This window comes from Onychostruthus taczanowskii, unplaced genomic scaffold, assembly GCF_017590055.1.
Source record: "Onychostruthus taczanowskii isolate IOZ18803 unplaced genomic scaffold, ASM1759005v1 scaffold1, whole genome shotgun sequence".
Classification (NCBI taxonomy): Eukaryota; Metazoa; Chordata; class Aves; order Passeriformes; family Passeridae; genus Onychostruthus; species Onychostruthus taczanowskii.
The window spans coordinates 2,725,037-2,747,757 of NW_024496525.1; the positions used below are offsets into that span (position 1 = coordinate 2,725,037).

The 22,721-nt window shown below is 46.9% G+C and overlaps 1 long non-coding RNA gene across 1 annotated transcript; it reads right to left on the reverse strand.

Moving 5' to 3' along the window:
* Nucleotides 1–5,086: 5,086 nt before the first annotated feature.
* LOC121334729 lies at nt 5,087–18,064 on the reverse strand. The gene is made up of 3 exons (XR_005952476.1): nt 17,971–18,064; nt 6,647–7,284; nt 5,087–5,415 (listed from the first exon to the last, which is right to left on the reverse strand). It is a non-coding gene; the product is annotated as an uncharacterized LOC121334729 (long non-coding RNA).
* Nucleotides 18,065–22,721: the final 4,657 nt, after the last annotated feature.

A 22,721-nucleotide genomic window follows, 5' to 3' on the forward strand; every position in this document is an offset into this window, starting at 1 on the left:
GGCGGGGGGCCGGGCGGGCGCCCGCGGCACGCCCCCGCCGCTCTCCGGGAGCCGCCGGGGCGGGACTTCCCGCGCAGACACCCCCTCGAGGCAGCGCCCCCGCCTCCCGGGCAGCCCCCGCACCGCCGGGCGGGGCGAGGCCGGTGGCTGCCCGGGGCCCCCGTGCTCCTCCCGGCGCTGCGCAGGGACCCGAAGGCGCTGCTGGTCCCCGGCAGAGCCGTGTCAATTTGACGAACTGAACAAATCTTCTTTTCGGCAGCCGGCCGCCGGCCAAGCTTTGGCGGCTTCCCTGCATCCCTCGCGGAGCGGCGCCGGGAAAGATGGGCGTTCTGCGGGGTCGGAGCCTGAAGGGCAGCCGGCAGGGAGGTCTCCTTGCCCCCGCTCCCCGCAGAGGGCTTGCAGGTAGGCCTAGCTGCAGCAGCACATGTGGCTGCTCTGTAATTAAAGAGCTGGGCAGTATTAAAGAGCTTCAGGAAGATTATATGGTTTCAGATAAATAGGATTATGGATCCCTGTCCTCTCGGATCATTACTCCAACCAACACTCAAGAAAACCACTTCTAATAATGCCGTTGAAGAAGCCCTGATGTTTTATTAATCTGTCCCTATTTCCATGGCTCCACAGAGAACAGACTGGAGTCCCAGCTCCAAGGAGGGGCTTTCTTGGTCTGGAGAAAAACCCCAAAGATAGCAGTGCATCTCTCCTGGGGGAAACCTGTCCAGAAGTTGCCAGTGGTGAGGGTTCTGGCATAGAAGTGCTGATTTGAAGCCGGCTGGAGGCTGTGCTTGAACTGGACACAGGGTTTTCATCCATCCAGGCTCTTGCTCCAGATTCTCCATGTCTGTCAGAATTAACAGCACAACCCAAGGTGCTCCTTGGCTACTGGTTGCACAAGCAGCCACATCCTGCACACAAAAGCCTTTATACTTACACACACAATGAGCTCTTTCAGTTACATTTACTTTTACCTTATGTTTCAGTCAAGTGTAAAGAGCCTTTGGGTAAAAGGTCAGAGACGTAAATTCAGCCAGGATGGAGTTGTGCTGAGAAAATAATGCTGTTCCTACCTCCTAAATGGTAAAGAAACCTCTTTGTTAATGTGGATGCCAGTGGGTTTAAAGGGGGAAACACAAAAACCTTTGCCATTCTAAGATGGGAAGAAGAAATACATCCAGACCTTTTAGCAAGAGCTAAACCTGTCTCCAAGTAAGGGGAAAGATGCCTTTCCTTTAACATCCCAGTCAGCAGGGTTCTCAGCTGCAAGGAACCCACAGACCAAATCCTGCCATAGCAATGGAGTGACAGCCAGGGTCACAGAGCACGGACAGAGCCACAGCAGGGGCAACTTCCCCTCCTGCCACTAATCAAACACAGATATTGCTTCCCTAACTATGAAGACTCATTGGTGAAACCAAGAGCTTCTGGTTCAGTGCCTCGCCCAAGCTAACACAAGGAAGCCCCTTCTCAGGACACACACTGTATTTATCCTCAGGCCGAGGAAGCTCAGATGGTGTCAGCTACGGTTTGCACAGCATGGGTGGCAGTGTCATCAGAAAAGGTCAAGCAAAGTAAACCTCACTTGTTTGTCTGTGCTCTGAAGGGAAAATGCTTTGGCACAGTCAGATAGGAGCTATGAAATCCATTCTGGAGATTAAAATATCTCAGAAAAAAAAAAATAAAATGCCTGGTGTGAAATCCTGCTTCTATTCAGCGCTTTTAGTACTGAGATGAACTGCCCAGATGCAGCTTCTCTGCCCATCACTGCTGCACCTTTGCAGGCAAGGAAGAATCATAACAAATATCCCGTTTTGATGTTGAACAGGAAAGCTGCTCTGTCCCATCTTGGAGAGCTCTTATAGGAGCCCCCATCCCTAGCATTTGTGTAGAGCTTTGAAATGAATGCTTTGCTTATGTCAGGCACAAGTGCAGTTCACTAAAGGCAATGGAAATGTCATCTAGGTGGTCAGACCCTCTGGAGCCAAAAAGGAGAGTTATTTTTGCAGGCAAGCAGAAAGGCTCCAGAAGAGACTTGGAGACAGGTAAATTGTTGATGGGTGAGGGGAGGTGATTGTAATTCAGAAAAGCTCAGGTGTGCTGCTGCAGCTGGCCATGGGTGCCTGCAGCAACGGGCTGAGGGGCACTGCTGAAGCAGAGACCTGGCAACTGCAGTGCTTGCAACACTTGAATGGTGCATCACCCTTACTAGAGCATCTTTAAAACCATGTTTTGCAGCCATCTCTTGGGACATAGACACAGCAGAGCAAGAAGCAACCTTGGGGCAGGGGCTGAATTACATGATCATTCAAATTCATTCTCAGCCCATTTTGCTCCGATTTTATACTTAGATTTATTTGCAATCTGATTACAGCAGGAGACTGAAATAGCAATCAAGTATGTTCAGGCTGAAAAAGTCAAACTGACAACAGTAAGTCTTCCTGGCCTCACAATATTTGGTACTGCAAATACACATGTATGACCAACCAAGCTAATTTTATCACTGCTGAGAAGTGAATCATCAGTCCAATTCTCAGAAGAAAGGGATCCTGCTCTGCTGTGCTCCATCCTGCCTGGTCCTGCTTCCACAGCTTGCCTTTATGTCCACGGAGTGAGAACTGCAAGTCTCTCATCATATCACTTTGCATTTGCTTTGCCTTCACCCTGCATTGTTGTGAGCAGGACGCACAAGACAAGGTAAGCAGGCCCTGGGCTTGAACACGTGGACAGCAATCCAGGCCATTCGGCTACAAGCCAAGCTGAAGCTTTTGGTTCCCCCTACCCAGGACTGTGCCAGGAGGTTTCACAGACTCTTTGAGAATGAGTGTTTCTTGAGGAATGTAGGGTGAAATGTCGGTGATTTTTGGTCTGCTGCATACAGGCTCTGTTGTTACAGGAGGGGTCATCTGTGTAGTGTTTGCAGCCTGGACAGCTGGTATGGGAATGATTCATGCTGTTAGAACGGCTTTGCTTTGGAGGTCAGGCTGGCTCTTTAGGACTGCCACCAAAGACAAGCTTTTACTTCAAATCTGTGAAAGATACCATTTGTCCTGTTTATTTTTCCAGCATTGGTGTTCATATGGATGGAATACACCGTTCCTGCCACAGCCTGTCTTCCTAGCCATGAAGGTTTTCTGGAGTTATGTGGACTCCATACTTTGGCTCTTCACTAGCTCTTTGCAACAGTCTTGCCTTCATTTCCTTTTCTTTTCTCTGGATTTGATTTCTTCTCCATATATTGCTTTGGTGGGGTTTTGCTCACTTTTTTGTGCACCACAGATGGAGGGAGCAACTGCTGCATTATAGGTCCCCTCTGCTCCTGAAGGCCCACTGAGAACAAGGTGAGGATAGAAATGGAACTTTCAGCCTAGTTCAAATAAGAAATACTACTGTCCCCAGACAGGCTCTTAGGAGTCAGGTCATGTGTGACGGCACAAGTAGTTACATATCCAACCCTCTGGGCTGTGATTTCTTCATTTAGGTTTTTATGGGGGCAATTAAAAACCCAAGAAAAAGTCAAGATAGAGAGTGATACAGCAAAACATTCTCTAGCAAAAGGTAACTTTTGAGGAAGGACTTGCAATCACTGGAGACTTTCTTTGCCCTCTGATCCACAGCCCTGCCTCATCCAGGAAATGTGTCTGCCTTTGGATTTCCTTCCAGCAGCTGGTTTAAACTTTCTCTCTTGCACACACCTCTCTCCAGCCAGCATCAGCTGCTTTCCATTTCCTTCTTCCTGCTGTGTGCACTCCCAGTCAGGTAGCCAGCACACCTGTTCCCACCACCAGCAAGCAGCAGTGGGACAGGGAGGGGAGCCAGTGCAGAGATCACACCCATTGCAGCTCCCTGCTAAAAACAGAGAAGGGGGTGTGAAAAAAGGGTGTTCATAGATCTGCCACCACAACTGAAAGAGGGAATGAATTATGTTTTGCATGTTGCTTTGTGTGCAGCTACACAGGACATCAAATTAAATGTCTGCCTGCAAGCAGACTCACTTATTTAATGACCACCAAATCCAGGTAGGCATGAGCCATGCTGAAGCACTGCAGAGAAGAGCAGACACGTGTGTGTCATAAGGAAATGTGCACCACAACTTCTTCTGTTTCTCCCCCCCATATTGCTTAGGAAGTAGAGGGGAAAGTGAAGAGCATATTAATTGCATGTTTGCATATGGCAAGGATCCATGAATGCTGTGGTTTCAATGAGCACCCTAATGCTATGTGGGGAATGAAAGGGAAGCCACAAAGCTCAGCACTGCAATTATTATTCTTTCTGGGGTAAACTTGGGGCCCTTGGATAGGTTTAAATCAAGCCTTGCAAACAAGGAGCGAGTGACAGACAAGGAAGGAGGAAAGACCTAGGAAAAGGAAAGCCTTGAGTACAAGACACGGGACCCTAGGACATCCCTTCACGGAACCCCTTTAGTCTCCTGGGAATGTGGCTGAGCTGCCTGTGGCTGTAGTCTTTCTGCCAGTATGACAGAAAGCAAAGCCCCCAAACAGTAAATGGGCACTTTAACAAAATATGAGAAATGAAAACTCACCACTTTGGAAGTAACTGGTATAGGACGAAAACTCTCTGTAATTCCTTCATTTCTTCATGGCAAGCTAAGACTCCTCCTTTGCCTTGTCACACACAATCTCCCCTTCCTGCTCTATACCTCAGAAAGAGCATAGGCTGGCAATCTCCCTGGGGAATCAGACAACTTTCTGGCTGACTGGGTGCAGAGTAGCTTCAATATGAGGACATCTCCTTCCAGCAGTTTGTTAGCATTTGAAAACAGTATGTGAATGGGAAACTGCAGTACAGCAGAAGAGGGTGGCTACCTCTGCTTCCTATGCACTACTTTTTATTTACTAGGCTTTTAGCCTTCCTGGTTGCAAGACGTGCTTGCAGAAGGGATCCAGGCAGACTTCACAGGGCTAGAGACAACCTGAAGAGTCATTCTTAGGGGAATGTATCGCCTCTTTTCTCCTAACCATTTCCTACAACTCAAATATTTCCCTAGGAAGAATGACGAGCTGCACACTCTGAATTTTACACCAAGAAGATACGTTGTATCAAGGAGTGGGAAGCAAATGGCTTTGGTACAGGAGGCAGCTGAAGAGCTGCTGGAACAGGACTGCATGAGTCGGGGCAAGGGATGGCAAGAACTCTGCTTTGACACACTGTATGTGCCATATAGAGTCAACTCCAAACTCCCAGTTACCCACATGAATGACTAGAGGGAAATCCATGCAGATTTGTGCCACTTGACCCCTCAAGCATGGCGGAGAAGTTGGACACTCACATCTTGGCTACATCCAACAGAATCTGCCCTGGTCAGAACCAAGTAGATGCAGCACACACAGGCTGGTCAGGGGAGTGGGAGGACAATGTACTGCCAAGGGTTAAAAGCAAGGTCCAGATCCACAAGAAATCCTGTGAGGAGAAAAGCACAACCCGGCAATTCAGGCATGTCTCACCCCCGTTCAAATGACATTGTTTCAGTGCTGTCTGCCTCACCCCTCAGTGGTAATTACAGACTTTCACTACAGGGGGAAGAGAACACGGTGGAAGAAACCTTCATTACAGACATCTCCCAGAGAAAAGCAGCCCCAGTGTAAAGTCTCAGGCACATAGCCAGGATCAGCCACCAAAGCAAAACACATTTAGGACAAAAATAAAAGGGGGAGAAGTGTTAAGTGCTTTGGGAAGATCAGAAGCCCACCAGGTTGGCTGCTGTACAGTGCTGGGTGTGGGGACACTTTGGAGGAACTGGAATGCTGCCCTGCTTTTAAGTGGTGCGGTTTGCATTTACATTCTTCCTTCCTTCCTCCTTCTCCGGGTGCTTGTTTTCCCTGATGGCTGGCTGCATGTGTCCCTTTGTCACCCCTGGCAAACACCAGTGGGCTTGGAACGGATGGTTTTCCTAGGCTTCCTAGCTGGATGTTTGTCAAAGGGGCACATAAAGCTGTAGGTGTCCTTGGCTGACCCCTCTCCCTTTTGTACACCTAGCTTATGATATACACTCAAGAACAGGCTTCTTGTGCTCAAAGCTGGGGGCTCCTTCTTACCTTATATATATTACAGGGGCCCAAAGTTTGAGTTTTGTTACAAAGGATGCAAGAGGGTTTTTGTTCCCAGTAGGTAATGCATCTGTTACAGCCCATGATCATTTCCTATTACTGTGGTGCATCTGTCAGGCTTGGTGTTGACCTTCCCTCAGGTGGCTGACACCTCTGGCAAAAAATGGTCTCGTTCCTGCTGCTTTTCTTCCTCATTCCAACTTTCTGTTGACAAGTGGCATAGGTCCAAGCTAAGTTGCTCTTTTTACCCCTGGGCATTCACATGTGTGAAACTGAGAACCACTGTCATGGCATGGTAAACTCAGTGTTTGTGGGAGAGGTCACTTCAGTGACAAGATTTTCCAACAGAACCCTTTTTTGTTGCTGGTGGTAACACCTTGTTCTTGCAGGATCTGGGGTTTGATGTTACATTAGAAAGATCCTTCAACCAAGAGGCCTTGTCCCCAGGCAGCTAACAGCAGGGATAGGAGAGGACCAGGAGGAGAAAAACGTTCAATCAGAACGCCATTAAAATGTGCCTAGGGAACTGGCTGAATTTTAATTGTTCTTTCCTACTCAGTGAGTGAGCATAGGAAAAGATTTACCTTCTGGCCTTTCCATTTGGGCATGTTGACATTTCCAGGCGGCACTTTCCTCTGATGGAGAGGTTTGACGTCAGGTGTGCTGATTAAAGCCTGCAGTGCCTCTGACTCATTTGGCTACGTCCTGTGCAAGGGGATTTGTAATGTGTCTCTCGTCTTTCTTTCACTCATTATGGTTGGTTTTAAATAAATAAAGCTAAGCTCAATTCACAACTTCAGGGAAGATGCAACTCGGCTCAGGCTCAAATATGCATTGCCATGGCAACAGATGCTGTCAGGCACACACAGACGTGTCACTCTTGGCAGCAAACTCCCCTGCCCTCCTCTCCCTGCCCAAGCAGTGCATGGGGCTGGGGTGGCATGCAGGAAAGCCAGGTGAGGCTGGCACTCTCCACACCACTTGGGCATGCAGCTGTTCCTGGGAACTGGCCTCGCTGTTCTCCCAGCCTCACGAGAGCTCACCTGGGCCAGCCAACTGCCCTCTTGCAGGCAAGAACTCCTTTGGGAGAAGCCCTGGTGAATGAAGTTGCCCCTAGTGTGACTTTCTCAGCTTGCAAAAAGGAGGAGAGGGACTACCTGGATCAAAAAGTCTCATATAGCTGCTGCCAAGTGTGGCATGCTCTTCATGCATGGACTGAGATCTGAAATAAAGAAATAAAAGTTTTCACCTACCTTCCATTAACCCCCACTGAGCAAATCCCTCATGATTGTAGAGAGATGCCCAGCAAGGAAACAAAAGTGGGGAGAGATGTGGTTTCTGCAGCTGACTGTGGGGTAGATAGCTTATCCAAGGCAAGGCAAGGCAAGGCAGTAGAGTCCCTGGGTCCTCTGTCCCAAAGTACCTGTGTCTCCTTGACATACTGAGCAGGTCCCTTTGGTGCAGCCTTTTCCTGTACAGCTTTTGATTAATCAAGAACTTGAGTATAGCAGCAGCCTAAAACATGAAGCATGAAACATGGCCAAAGGCAGCGTCTCTACGAAAGAGGCTCTTTGAAGTGCTCAAGAACTCCTTGCCTGTGGCTCTGCACCTGTGCATCTCTAACATCCACTGATTATACAACCATCAAAGTTGGAAGAGACCTTTAAGATAACCAAGTCCTAACATCCTCCCAGCAGTATCACAGTAACCCTTAAACCATAAACCATATCACCCAGCACAGATCCAGATGCTTCTTAAATACCTTCAGGGACGGTGATTTCACCACCTTCCTGGGCAATCTATTCCAATGTCTGACCACCCTAACAATGAAAAGTCTTTTTGTAATACTTAATCTGAATCTCCCTTGTCTCAACTTAAGGCCATTTCCTCTGGTTCTTTCACTGCAGACATGGTAGAAGAAATCAGTCTCTCTACCTGGACAGCATCTCAATGTCCTTTTTAAAGTGACGAGCCCAGAACTGGATGCAGCACTTGAGGTGTGGCCTCACCAGTACTGAGTACAGGGGGAGATCACTGCCCAGGTCCTGCTGGCTATACTATTATTGATACAGGTCAGAATGCCATTGGCCTTCTTGGCCACCTGGACACACACACTGGATCACGTTCAGCCACTGCTGGCCAGCACTCCCAGGTCCTTTTCTGCTGGGCAGCTTTCCAGCCACTCTTCTCCGTGCCTGTAGTGCTGCTTGGGGGTGTTGTGACCAAAGGGCAGGATCTGACACTTTGCCTTATTTAACCTCATGCAGTTGTCCTCAGTCCATTGGTTGAGCTTTCCAGATCCCTCTGCAGAGACTTCCTACCCTCAAATCAGATCAACACTCCCATACAACTTAGTGTCATCTGCAAATTTATTGAGGGTGCCATCAATCCTAATGTCCAAGTCATCAATAAAGATGTTAAACAGGACCAGCCCCAAAACTGAGCCCTGGGGAGCACCGCTAGCAACCAGCTGCCAAATGGATTTAGCTCCATTCACCACAAATTCTCTGGGTCTGGCCATGCAGCCAGTTTTTTACCCATTGAAGAGACCACCCATCCAGGTCCTGAGCAGCCAGTTTTTCCAGGAAAAGATGTACTAGAGAAATGAGACATTCTGGTTTGTGTGGCAAACGGGGCTAACAGTGTTGCCAGGTCTTCCTTTCTCCAAGTATCTCAGAACATTCAGCAGCTTTCTCAAAGCCTGAGCACCTGGAACTCCTGGAAACGTGAACACTTCTTGCCTTCCCTGCTCTTAGGTGACTTCTGACAGTTGCAGGGAACTGGCTGAAAATGTGCCCTGCTGCCTCTGACATAGGCAGGCAAACCTAGGAAACCATCATTTACTGGTTTTAATCCTATTATTTTTAGATCACCCCATTGAGTGAGTTCTGAATTACAGTTTTTGGTTTGGCTTGTGGGCAAGCACAATGCATGCAGGAAAGTGTTTTGAGTGCTGTCCCACTGACCTGAGCTGCACCAAGAGGCAGCATGTACCCTGTTGGACTTGTACAGGGGCAGGAAGGGGCACAAAACCATCGAGCCAAGAATTCAGTCTTCCCAAATAGATCTCTAGGGCTGGGGAACGCTTTCTCACTTAATCCTCATTTTGTAGGTTTAATGCTTCCCCATGTGGGGTGCCATGTGTTTTTTCTACCACAGATGATTTGAAATTAACCTTGCCTCCTACAGTCGCTGCACCCTGCCACATTGGGGAAGTTAATAGCATTGGAAGAGTTTGAACTTGTGAAATGTTTCTATGACTGCATAGATTGAGCCACATTACCATGACAAATCACTGAAATCTGAGAAATCTAATTTACAACACAAATTTCTTTTTTGTGTGTGTGTCTTTCCCAACTCAAATTCAAGTCAGAGAGTGTCTGGAATGTGCAGTAACTCTAATCCAGCAGAACTGTGGGTGTAAGAAGGATGAAAAACAATTGCATGAGGTCTCCAGGGCTGGTCTACAATGACTCCAAACCCTAAATTGCTTATCCCTTGAACGTGGTTTACAGCAGCAATGGATCCTGGCGGAGCTGTGTAACCAGCACTTAAATAAAGGGGAGGCAGCAAGACCTCCTGAATCAGTGGCATCTGTTCTGGGAAGGGCTGGCCCAGAAATAGCCACAGCAAGAAGGTACTGAAACCCACTGACTCCTCCTAGAAACGGAATTGAAGGTCACAAAGTAAAGACCCCTGCAACCAGCACTGGCCTCTGATTAAAAATAAATCCTTTCATGCACAGACAGTGGTTTGAGAAAGGAAAATATTGAACTGCAGTGAAATCTTGGAGAGTTCATGGCTGGACACCTTGGAGTGGAAACACCAGTAGCATCAATTCAGGTAAAGCTCAATACCTCCAGCCACCGGCATCAATGTACAAGAGTACTCCCATCTCTCAAATTTAACTTCCTTCACAATAAAACTGATTTTTACAGTGCTTTTATCTGGGATAGTGTGAAAGTAACTGAGGAACAACAGAGATGAAAGTCTGCTTGGTGTCACCAGACCAGCTCTAAAGCCAGGAAAATCATGATTCTCTGTAAATAGTTAGTGTTTTGCCCCAGTATGGGAATTAGCATCATTATTTCCAAGTGATGGGGGCTGCCACTGTCTCTGCCAGAACAATAAACAAAACAAAGCACTGTGGTGTGGTCCTCCTACCCCCTGTATTGTGCTCTCAGGACTAGCAGACAGCAGAGATATTTGGGCACTTAGCAGGTTCACTTCTTCCTTTAAAATGCACTCAAGGAAGTACTGGTAAAATACATTTTATGAATGCCCCACATAACTTACTGCTGTCACTTACAACTGAGAAGGAACTGCAAAGAAAGGAACTGATATTTATAGGGGTGAAAACATCCTTCTTTATTTTGAGGGCATGGCTTAGAGTCCTATGAACCCTTTGCAGAATTCAAGTTTTCATAAAGCACGTAAAACAGGGTTTTGAAAATGGAGAACTGTTAAAAAACCTCAGCACCCTAAACTCCACATCAAACCAGAAATGTTCCTCATGAGCAAGTTAATATATAAATACACATCATATCTTTATTTCTGTGGAAGACCATTAAATTTCCAGGAACTACCCAGTGCTTCCTGGCACATACCAAGGGAGGCCGTGACCTGAGCAACAGCTGTAATGATCCCATCACAGACAGAATATTTTGCAGTATTCTACACAAATATTAATTCTGGTGCCAGCAAGTAGTTTTGCCTGGTCTTTTGCTGCCTGGTCAATTGCATGTAAGTCACTTTTCCCTCACTGCAGGCTGACATCCTCTCCTTCTTGACCAGATACTCAGTGGATTATTTTTGTCTCAGATCACATAGTCCCAATGGTACAATTACACACTGACCTCAAAGACTTGCTTTTAAAATTACCCTTCTTTAGCAAACCCTCTGTCTAGTGGGTTGGGTGGTTTTCTTATTTTTTATTTTTATATCTAAATGGTTAAATAGTGGGTGTGGTTGGGGAGAGAGGAAAAGAAGAAAGAGAAAGAAGCAGACAGAGCAAACAGTAGGGGAGACAGTTGTGAGGGTCACAAGTGCACTCAGGAGGGGGACATCCATGTACTCCGAAGAGAAGACACTTGGCTTCCTCTCTTTCCTCAGTAACATCTTCTCCTGGAAGGTCAGTTCTTCCTGTCAACAAATGTCATTTCACTACAGAGACAGTAACAGTCCCTCTTCCTCATAGCTACAGCTAAAGATTTATTCTTGAGAACCACTACCTAAATCAGAGACCAAACAAACCAGCAACTTTCAAACATGGCGTGAAACTTGGAACTTTCCTGTAAGTGCTCACAGATGTTAAACATTTCACGAACAGACGAGACAGAAAAGCAGCTCAGAAGGGCTCTGAAGGGCCTAGAGGCAAACAAGCCTAGGACAGCGGTAGACAATCTTAACTGTAGAGATGTGCTCACAGTGAAAGCCATGTAGGACAGGTGTCATTTGTCCGTGTTGTTATTCAGCTGACAGTTCCATCAAATTTTGAAAGTCTTTATAGAATGCATGAAATCTCTTCAGGAGACACGAGCATCTTCTTTGAGGATGATGAGCTGGAGGGAATAGGACAACAGTCTCTCCTTGCAAGGAAAAAAAAAGGGAAGCAACTCACAGGCTGACAGGGGAAACTTCAAATATGCTGCAACTTCTCACATCCAGGCTGCGCACAGTACTTTTTGAGTTTACTACACAACAGGACTTTCCCCTCCACACTATAAATAGCTTTAAAACCCATCTTTAAAATCATCTGAAATGGTTTTTTAAGGCTGATGGGAGCTGCAGTGAATTCGCTCCAAGTGATAAAAGGAACTTTTGCTGGGCTGGTTGTGGAAGTTGGCCTTCTAATAGCCACCTTTCAGCTGGGCAGTGGCTGCTCTTCCACTGTGCTCATAATGGTCTCCTTCACCCTTCACATCTTCAGGCGTGCATGTCTATTCCACACTGTTCTGCACACCTTATTTTCTGTAGCCTTTTCCACACACTGGCTATGTCTCAGTCCCGACAGGATGAGCTCCCTTTGTGTCAAACCTCACCAACAAAAGGTCAAGAGTAGTACTTGGAGAGAAGGCCTGCAAACGGTGTCCTGATGTATTTGAGGAGAAGGCAACTGTCACTGGGGTGACTCCTGCTCTGCGTGGGAGTTTGATTGTGTAGGACAGATGTGAACGCCATCAGATTGGAAATGATCTTTCAATGTTCCGAATAGTCTATGTTCGAGCTGTTTGGGAAAAGACAATCCTCTTCCCTTTGTTCTTCCAGCATCTTTTCCCCTTCTCCACTCACTACACCATTGCACTGGGGTGTTGCCCTGTGCTGTTGCACAGCTGGCTTCACCCACACCTGCAGTGACTGCATTTTATGGTGGGTGAACTGATCTTTGGTTTGGGGAGGGTTTTTTTGTCAATTTTGTGAAAAGCTTTTGAAGCCTGTGAAATTGAAATTTACTTGATACCTTGCTGGATGAGACAACAGGCTGGTTAGCACAGCCTTGGCTGGAGCAGAAAGCAGTATTAGAGCTCCAGTTAAGTGATACCTATAAATGCTGGCAAGGGACACAAGGAGGATGAACAGGCATCTGTGTACTCACCACTCCTCTCATTTGGGTTTAAAAAGCCAAACCCACCTACCAACATTTGCTGAACAGAGTTTGTTTCATGAATGTCAGTCAGCAAGGCATCAGTCAAAGGTATTAACCTATAAAATAAAAAAATTCAAATTCCAAACTGCTATTTTAATGAGCTCTGGTAAATTTGCTCCCTTTTACAGTCCTGGGGTCAATCAATTAGCAACTGCCTAGGGGTGAAACTTAATTAAGTTCAGATAACACAACAGAGGTTTCACCTCCTTGCCCTCCTTCTATATACATCCTCATTTACACATCTGGGTAAAAGCTTCACTGCAAAGCCTGGAGAGAGCAATTGCTTCAAGCAATTGTGAGCACATCTGAGCTCCCAAAAAGCATTGCAAACTCTTGCATCATGCAGAGGCAGGAGAAGGCAAAGCAGCTAGGAAACGAGAAGATCCACTCTGGCAAGCTGCTGCCACGGGGATAAGGTGTCACCGGGAACAACAAAAGGTGGTTTTACTGAGGAAACGTGGTGCCACGACTTATTAGTCTTTCAGCAGAAGCAGGAATCCTAGCACTGCTCTGATGGTGCTGCTTTTGCAGCAGGAGAGAGCCAGCCATTCAGAACTAGTCTGACAAATCTGGCTCCAGCTGCTCGACTTTATTAACGACAGAAGCCCTGGAGGGGTGGGATCCAGCGGCATCACAGCGATTTTTTTCCCCTTTCCTAAGCACAAAAGACAGAAATGGAATGTAGCTGAGGAATGCTTCGCCCTTGGAAGGGATGTAATAAATCTCCTTGGATGTGATATTTGGTTTATTTTGTGGGAGTCATTCAAAAGGAAAATGCAGATTGTGGGGCTTAGTGCTCAGCCTATGCTGGCAAAGGATCCCTGACAAAGAATGTCCATTGGCAGGGAATTTCCTGACTTTGCAAGTGAGCAAACGCCTCTTTCTCAGTTACTCTAAAAGCTGTTTTGTTATTATATAAAAGGTTCTATAAAGCAGACAATGATCAGTTCTACTCCAGATCCACCAGAAGAAGTACAAGTAATCATCAGCCTTATTCTCAGGAGGAAGGATTTGTGCTACGCTCGAGAAAGTGCTTTTCTCCAGGACGGTCTCCTGGGCCGCAGGGGGCTGCTGGGGAGGCTGCGGCATCCCAATTGCTGGAAGCATTTAACGCCCACGTCATGCTCTGCTCCTGGGTGACTCCACCTTGGAGAGGGGGATATAGCTTCAGAGACCTCCCCAAGTCCCTCTGGTGATTATTACTGTATGATTATTATTTAATACAGGAGTTGCCCCCTTTGGGATAGGGTCTTAAGGAGGATTCTTCCTGTGCCTAAGGTCACTGGACCTAGGGATGCGATAGCAGGCAGAGGTCAGGGAAGAAGAAAACAGAAGGGTACTGATGTGCAGATGGACTGGATTCACTGCAGCAGTATGGCAAAGAAAAAGCCCGAAGGTCACTATGGACCCACCACAGAGCAGAATGACAGCAGGCTCACTGACAGTGGTGGGAAAGGAGGAGGGAATAGATTTATCCTGGTTTCTCAGCTCTACGAGCAAATTCCATGGGGAGGTCATGACAGAGGCCAGATGGATGGCTGTAAGCCACCTGGGAACCCTAAACCATGTCTGAAGGGGACCTGGAAGGGAAGAGGAGCAGACCGCAGGGAAGCTTGAGTCTGCAGCAGTTCTACCATTGAGAGAATCACCACAGTAGAAGGTAGAGGGGACAATCAGACATTAGGGGTATACAAGCTATTTTTCCACAGTAAATACTTAATTACTGCTCCTGGTGGTAAAGTTCCAGCTGTGAAAAGCCAAAAGCCCTTCCACCAACCTGTTTGGATGGAAGTGGGGCAGCCTGAGCAGGCAGAGCAGCAGGACACCTGGGGAAAGGCAGGAGTGTGGTCCCTACATACACTCAGTGAACCCCAGAAAGTGCCCAGCTGAGTGTATGTAGGGACCACATACAAGCTATGAGTAGGGGCATCACTGATGGAGACCACAGTTCAGAGGGGTCAGCCACACATGACTTTGTCTTTGTTGCTCTGCTCATCCTCCAGAAATACAATCTTGCTTACTCCATCAGGTTACTGGAGATCCCCCTTTCTCATCTGCTTATGAGAAGAGATAAAAAAGGATACCAGATGTTTGCTAAGATTTTGATTTCCTAGAAGAGAACATGTTTGCAGTGCTCTGTGGAGGGATGAAGGCCTCTACAATAGATTGTAAAGAGTCCTTCACATTGTTGCCCGCCGTTGTCACCTGCTGGAAATGACAAGTTTTCAGTGTCTTCTGTCGTGTCAGGGAACACAAATATCTTCTGTGCTGCACCCTGTGTTTTCACATGGAGAGGAGGTGCCTGTGTGAAGCAAGTGACCTTATCAAGGAATTAGCACTCTTGGGTTATTACCAGGGCTGGACTGAGCACTACGCTGCTGTTATCACTCCTATTGATTTTACATTTATAGAGAGCTGCAAATTTACACAGTGCTTAATAAACACAAAGTTTCCTGGACTGCAACTAGTAAAGGAGAACTGGGAGGCATTAAAAAAAAATACAAAACCCAAACCAAACAAAACATAGCACAATTTTTTAAAAAACAATTACATTACATTTCTATGTTATTTTTTCCACTACAGTCACAGGCTGAAGATTAGGGGACCCATTGCCACACTCCCATACAGCCACACACACATCAAGATATTGCAAGAGCAAATAGATCCAACATCTTCCCAGACAAAATGGCAATTTTGTACCATTTATCCCACTGACATTGTCCAAAGTTTTGGACAGAGGGATCTAAATTGTGTTGGATAAGAGTAAACCAGCAGAAGACCTTGGGTTCTACTACTGCTGTGTCACTTAAAATTTCACCCAAGTTTTCCAAAGATGCAAGCATTTTCCTCCTGCAGGAGTGGGGCCATGAGTCTCAGACCAGGATACAACATGGGACATTGCTGGACTGAGGTATTTGTAGCAGGATAGTTTAATTAATTCCCCTCAGGGCACAGCAACATTATCATCACAAACATTTTGACTGTGGACAAATTATTTGTCTGTCAGCTTAAAAACGAAACCCTTTTGTCTTGTGGGTGTTTAAAGAATAGTTTTTTTTCTAAAGGAACTTCTGAGAGCAGAATTAACATCCCCATCACCTCCACCATATATCTGAAAATATAACTTGGTGTGACACTTTGTGGCAGAGAGACTCAAAAGAAGGAAAAGGAAGAGCAAACAACCACAGGGACAGAGACACTGGAAGATGCAAGGGAAAACTGGAAGTCATGGGGCTTTGACAAAAGGGAAAGGAGCACATGCTGAATCCAGATAATCTCTGAGGAATTAGACAGGTAGGTTGAATGATTTCTAAGTGAAAGCAGTGGTTTAGGCTCCAGACCTGAGTCATCACATATTGGTGATCAAAGGGGACTAGACAACAGTAAGTTTAAGCCCAGTGTTTGGGAAGAACTCAGGTAAGTGGAAACAAATGCCTGAAGGTGTTGTTTGAGGGAAAAAAAAGCCCCAAACCCAACAAAAAAACTCCCAGAACAAAACCAAAAGGCTTTAAGTGCATAATGAGATGCGGTACAGCAGAAACTCTGGCAGGAAACCCTGTGAGATACAGGCTTCCGCCACCAATTTGGGTCGTCTGCTGTGAGTTCTGTCTTCAGCCCCTCCCAAGGAGTTAAAGTTCTGCCACTCTTCACTCACTGCTTTTGCTGCAGACCTGGCTGTGATTCAGGCTCACACAGTTTACCTTGGCAGGCTGTGAATGTCTACTGCGGGCTACAGGGTGTGGACAAGTGTGCCCAGGGCCTTTTCTGCACAGCTTCTCCATATTCTCTAGAGGCTGGCATGGATGAATGGCCCAGCCTTGGAAAATATTATCGTCTCCCAGAGAATGCTGGTTCTGAGCTGTACCCAAAGGAAGCCAGGCAGCACTCAGGGGAAAACTTAAGCAGCTGGGTGAAATTCCCTGGGTTCCACAGATGGAGGGAAGCAGAAACCTCAGCTTTTGAGAAGTTCACCTGAGAACAACATCCCCTTACGTCTCCGCCTTGACACTGGGCCTTCACCCTGGTGTGTGCCTGTGTGCCATACACAGTGACACCTAACAGATTTTTGGAGTGCTGGGCATGCCTGGATGTAACATATTTATTTCTCTGCCCCTTCCATCAGGCTATCCCAAAATACTTGACCAGGTGTTAACAGCTTGACACTCCAAGGTCCCACAGCAAAATTTCCCCAAGTACTGTTTCTAGTGAGAAGGACCCACACATCCAAACCAAGTTCTACAAACACCTTTCCAGGTATCTTCTGAACCTCTCACGCAGAGGCCAAAGGCAGTCTGTCCAGTTCTATGATCCCACAGGGAATTGCATATTGTTCTATATATGATTTTTCCCTCCATATGTGACTGCCTATCTTAGCAAAACAATCACGAGGGCTAAGCCATGGTGGTTCTGCTGTGCACAGTGTTACCACAGAGTCCTTGCCAGTACTCTTCACTGAACACCTCAACTTCACTTTAACCCACCACTGCTCCATCAGTACATCTTAATGCACCCGCCAGGCACGGATCACGTGATTCAATTTGGAGTTTTTCTACATGGGCCAGTAGATATCAGAGTCTGTATATGAGCATATACAAGTTATTTTCAGCTCGTCTGTGACATGCAATTCCACCCACCATGATTGCAGAGATATATAAATCATGGAGGTGTCTAAAATAACAGGCCCTGAGAAAACAGCTGTCACCTTTTCAAGCTTGGGAGGGAGGAGGATGAAGCATTCAACTCCACAACTTACTGAATTTTCTTTTAGCTCTAAGAAAGCAGAGAGCAGCAAGTCTTTCTGACACAGCCCAGATGCCCTGGCAATCGGGCATTCCCATTGACTTCACATTGCGTTTGACCTGTGAGCGTAACACAGGCAATACTCACACACTCAGCAATTTGGATGACATTCGTGCCGTCTCACCCTTATCATCAAAAGAGACGGATTGTTTCAATTCTCCTTTGCTTCTGTGGTTTTTTTTCCCCAAACTGACTGGTGGTTGGCCCTTTGCACTCGATCTCTCAAGCAAAGGGAAACAGAACTTGCTGTGTTGGAATCTACTGCCAGCTGTTCCAGTCCTGAAACCCGCCACCGCCTGCGCTGTGAAGCATGTGGGCCAGAGCCTCGCCTAGCCTGCAGACACTCCCCTTTCCACTTGGAAAACCAGGAAAAGCTGGGAAGTTGTTTATGTGCCCTCTCTCTCGCTCCTCCTTTCTTTTGAACTGATCTGATCTTCTCTCTTGGACCTCAACCCCACTCACTTTTTGCTGCTCGTCTTAGTGGAGAGAACCGCAATGGAGCAGGGCAAGCAGACGGAAGCGACTTCCCCGGCCAGCGCTCGCCTCAGCCGCGGGGCCGCCATCAGCCCCGCCCCGCGCTGGCTGACGAGGCGCAGTGAGGGCAGCGCGCGGCCCGGCCCGCGGCGGCGCTGCCCCCTGGCGGCGGGCGGGCGGCACTGCCATGTCCTGCCGTGTCCGCGTCCCTGTCCGCATTCTCATCCTCATCCTTATCCTTGACCGTGCTGTGCCCCTGTCCGTGCCTGTGTCTGTGTTAGTGTTCGTGCTGTAGCCTGTGCCCGTCCCAGGGCTGTGTCCTTGTCTGTGTCTGTACATGTGGCCTTGTTGGTGGCATGGCCCTGGCCGTGGCTGCGCCCATGACATTTTGACTGTGGCCGTAGCCATGTCCTTGTCCTTGCCTGTGCCTGTGCTGTGGCCATGGACAAGTGCCTTTTTGCCCATGGCCGTGCTCATTTTCATGGCCTTTTAGCCTGTGTTATGTCCTTGTCCATGTCTCTGCTGTGGCTGTGGCCATGACCATGGTCATGACAAGTGTCCTTGTCCATAGCCGTGCTGTGGCCATGACTACGCTGTGGTAGTGGCTGTGGCCGTAGCTTGGTCCGTGCCGTGCCCATGTCCTTGTCTGTAATGTGGTGTGGCTGTGGCCATGCTGTGGCTGTGGCCTGTTCCGTGCCTGTGGCCATGCTGTAGCCATGGCCATACCAGTGTCTGCACCATGTGCACCGTGAGTGCTGAGCCAAGCCTCGGGGCTGAGGTTGTTTTTGTAGGTAAACCTACACGGCGGACCCACTGCCCGGGCAGTAAAAGGAGAGCCGAGTATTCCCTCCGATGTATTCCCCTCGATGTATTGCCCCCAATCCCACCGCAGTTACCGGTGATTTTCCAGAAAGTTTGCGCAAAATTTCCTGTAAAATCCGCCGGTCTTTAACGTCATTTTAGTCAGAAAGAACCCCAAAGAGCAAAGAACCCAAAGCGAAGCCCCGGCAGGCTGGTTGCCGCGGCTGCCGGGCCCCGCGGCGGTGCTGCCGAGCGGGAGCGGGGGCGCCGCGGGGACGGCGCGGGCAGAGCCGCTCTGCCGGGTCGCACCTTGGCGGCACAGCCGGCCTCAGGCCTGCCCAGCCCTTGTCCCGAGCGGTCCGTTCCAGCAGGGAGGAGCTGCCTCCCCTCCATCCTTAAGCAAGGCCGTGGGAGAGAAGTCCTCGAATGGCTGCTCTGGCTAAGAGGCCACTTGTTCAGCTCCAGCTCAAAACGTACTGGTTTCACTAGGCGCGGGATGCAGGACAGAGGCGACACTAAAGCTGCCTCTTTTAGGAGAGGTCATTGTGTACACAAATACACCCTGTACATCTTTGGATCGCTGCACTGATGGACGAGCATCAGCCTCGTCCAAATGCCAGAAGAGGTCCAGGATGTAAACACAGAGGAAGATTTTCAAGGAAGAGATAACTGAGAATGCAATCACCTGTCCAAGCCGACTATTTCCCTACTGAATAAAGCTGACTGTGTAACTTAGAGGAGTGGTTTGAACAGTAGAGCTGGTTTTCACTGGCAGCCTGGCCTCTGAGCAGAATGTTGTGAGCAGCATGACATTTCATGCCAACTGCAAACTTGCGGAGAGGCTGGGGAAAGACCCAGCACTGAACCCCCAGCAGCCACGGCTATACTGTTGGGAGTTGCTAGCTGGCAGCTGGCTCCAGTCTGTCTCCACGGCCCTGGCAGCAAGGTGACCATGCAGTGAGAACTGCGACTGCTCACTGTGCATCAGTATGTTGATGGTGTCATGTCATCTGTTCCCTGAAGGAGCCTGGGTTTGCAGTGCAGAAGGATGGGATAAGTAAGGAATTAATTCTTTCCACTTTTGCAGTCTTTTGACTTACGTTCTGAATTGCATCAAACACCTACCTTTTGCCAAACCACCCAGTATTTAAAACAAAATCCAAAAAAAGCGAGAAAAAGTAAAGTTCAGAGTTAACCAAGGTTAGCTCCCCACCCTTGTAAAAACTAGAATTTATAAAGCATTCTTAGTGCTTGGCTAAAGGGAAAATCCCCTATTCATGAAGTGATCAAAGTTGTATCAGATAGAGGATAATTAGCAGAACGTGGGAAGTTGCACTGACATTAATGTTCTTGGTGACAGCAGACTGCCCTGACAAACATACATTTGACAAAGTGAGGTAAAATGGTAGCAGATCACCTTAATCAGAGGGATAGAAGAAGAAGCTGCATAAGGGCATCCTTAGAGATTCTTCACACGTGCAAGAGCTGATTGCCAGTGCCATTGCTGTGTCAGTATCTTTAATGTTTTATCTTTGATGTTGGCTCAGCATACTCTAGGACCTGCAGTTTCTGCATAGAAGTGGCTCTTTAGGCTGCCTGGAGTTGCCAAGCTGTCTCCAGGTCATGCAGAGGAAAGAACATCCATAGAAACAGAAGAGGAAATCAGTGAAACATCTATAAAGTGATGCCAACTTATGAAAAATCTGTAAAAAACATGGTGAAACTGAACACACTGCGCATTGCATTTGGTAAGAAAGTACTCAGAAAATTATCTGTATATAAGCTGGGAAATATAAAGAATTATAAAATGCATGTAAGGGCTGAGCTCTCTGCTCCAGAGAGAGCATGGGCAGATTTTTCCCAGCCACAAAGCACTGCAGAGACTGCAGCGAAGTGCAGCAGTGGAGTATCAGACATGGAAGACTTCAGTTTGAAATCCAAATCATGGACACTAGAGCTGACAATGATAGAAACAGGAAGCTGCTCAGGAACAGCTTATCCTGGAACAGTTCACCAAACATCATATTCCTTTTAACAGCTCCTCCATGGGCAGTTTCTCAGCTGTAGTGCATACTTATTTAGAGGGGGAAATATCTGGATAATTGGTAATTTCTTCAGGAGATGGCGACTAAGTTCAAAAAATTAACAAAAACAAAGATTCCAGTGAGCTTCTGGTGACTGCAGATTTTGATTTGGTTAAAAAGTAGTCAGAACCAGAGTCTGGAGAAATTTATCCCTGGAAGGTTGGTTGGGTTGGGTTTTTTTTCCCCACAACAGTACCCAATTACTATTTCTGATACTATAATCTACTTTAATACGCAAATTCCCTCAAACAGCAGTCGATCCTAATATATCCCTCTTCTTTTCCCATGTCCTTTGCCACATATTGCTTGCTGTTCTAAGTGCTAAATGGCTCTTGGAAAGTGCTAAGAGGGTGTTGTGAAAGGGCTAAGCCAAGTTTCACAAACAACTGCCTGTATAGAGAAATAGTCCTGTTGATAGGTGGTACCAGGAGCACCTGGTTGAAGACCCTTGTTTTGACAGGATTGGAGAACTGAACTTCATGGTTGCCTTAAGATAATTTAAATGGGACTTTTTTATCTTGTAGAAGTGAAGGTTTCTTTGACCCTAACTGAAATGAAACCACTGAATGCTTTGTCAGAAATATTTGACAAGATCAGTATGTTCCTGCTAACTAGGTAAAGTTCATCCTCTCTGCCTGCTCCACCAGCAACCACCTCAGCCATCACTCTTGGCACTTGGTAATTCTCAGAAGTGAAAAGCAATTCCTGGAAGATGATGGAAAGGAAGGCCCTGATGTGAACTTGTCTTCTGAAGAACCAGACAAAGTCAGGAAGAATCCCAAAGTATCCACACTGCAAAGAGGCACTGACTTGCCAATGCTTGTTCAAACATTTCCCAGCTAATCACCATTTTCTGGCCATTGGCAGAAGTAAAAAAAAAATGGACTGAAGTGTTTTATTTTCTCCAGCAAATGGCATCATGTTGGGGTCGCCAATAAGCATTGCCCAGTGTATAATCTACAATGTATGTATAGCATACAGTCAATACAATCTATGTATGCAATCTACAAGTAGAGGAGGATGCAAGAATCCTCTTAATGGCAAGAATGTTTTAAGAAAGGGGAGCAGATGGGGTCTTTCAAGTGAAGCAGTTTCCCTGGTGAACCATCTCAGTCTGAGGTTACAGCTTGTCTTCATATGTGTTGGAAGATGTGGGTCTTGCCCTGTGTGCACATGAATTGGGATCACAAGACACCCCTTTGCACTGTTAGTCACTGTCACTTGGGGCATCTCTGTGACACTGGGCTGTTGCACATGGATTTACTCCAGGGACTGCTGACATGGACTGGCTTCCAGCCCGAGTAAGCAAACACTCTGTGACTAATCGGTAAAGTTACTTATTTTAACTCTAACCCAAAAGATTTGCAAAAAACAACTCCTTCTTTAGTTAGGGATTATATTGTTTATTTTATGGGATGCTTCAGATATTATTAATTTCTGTGTAAAATAGACGCAGTATCATGAACATTGAGGGGTGCCTTGATAATAATTTTAATTTTGTAATTAGATTTTTGCAATTACTGCAGGTTAGATGCTTGCTAATACATTTAAATCAGTCCAATGAATTGGGTTTTTATCCTAACAACACATTTTGAAAGCACATGCTTCCCTTAAGTAGCATAGCATCTGTAACTGTTTTACTGAGCTATTTGGGTTTAGAAATGTGTTTATTATGAAAAATGCCACAGAGCCCGTTATGTCCTATGTAGTGTTTGCCATGTAAGCTATTTATAAGGCAAGCTATTTATAAGGAAAGTCATTCATAAAGAGAGTTAGTTAGATTTATTTATAAGGAAAAGCTAGGCTCATCTCATTTTATAGTTGGAGATGTGGCACAGGGACAGGTGAAAAGTT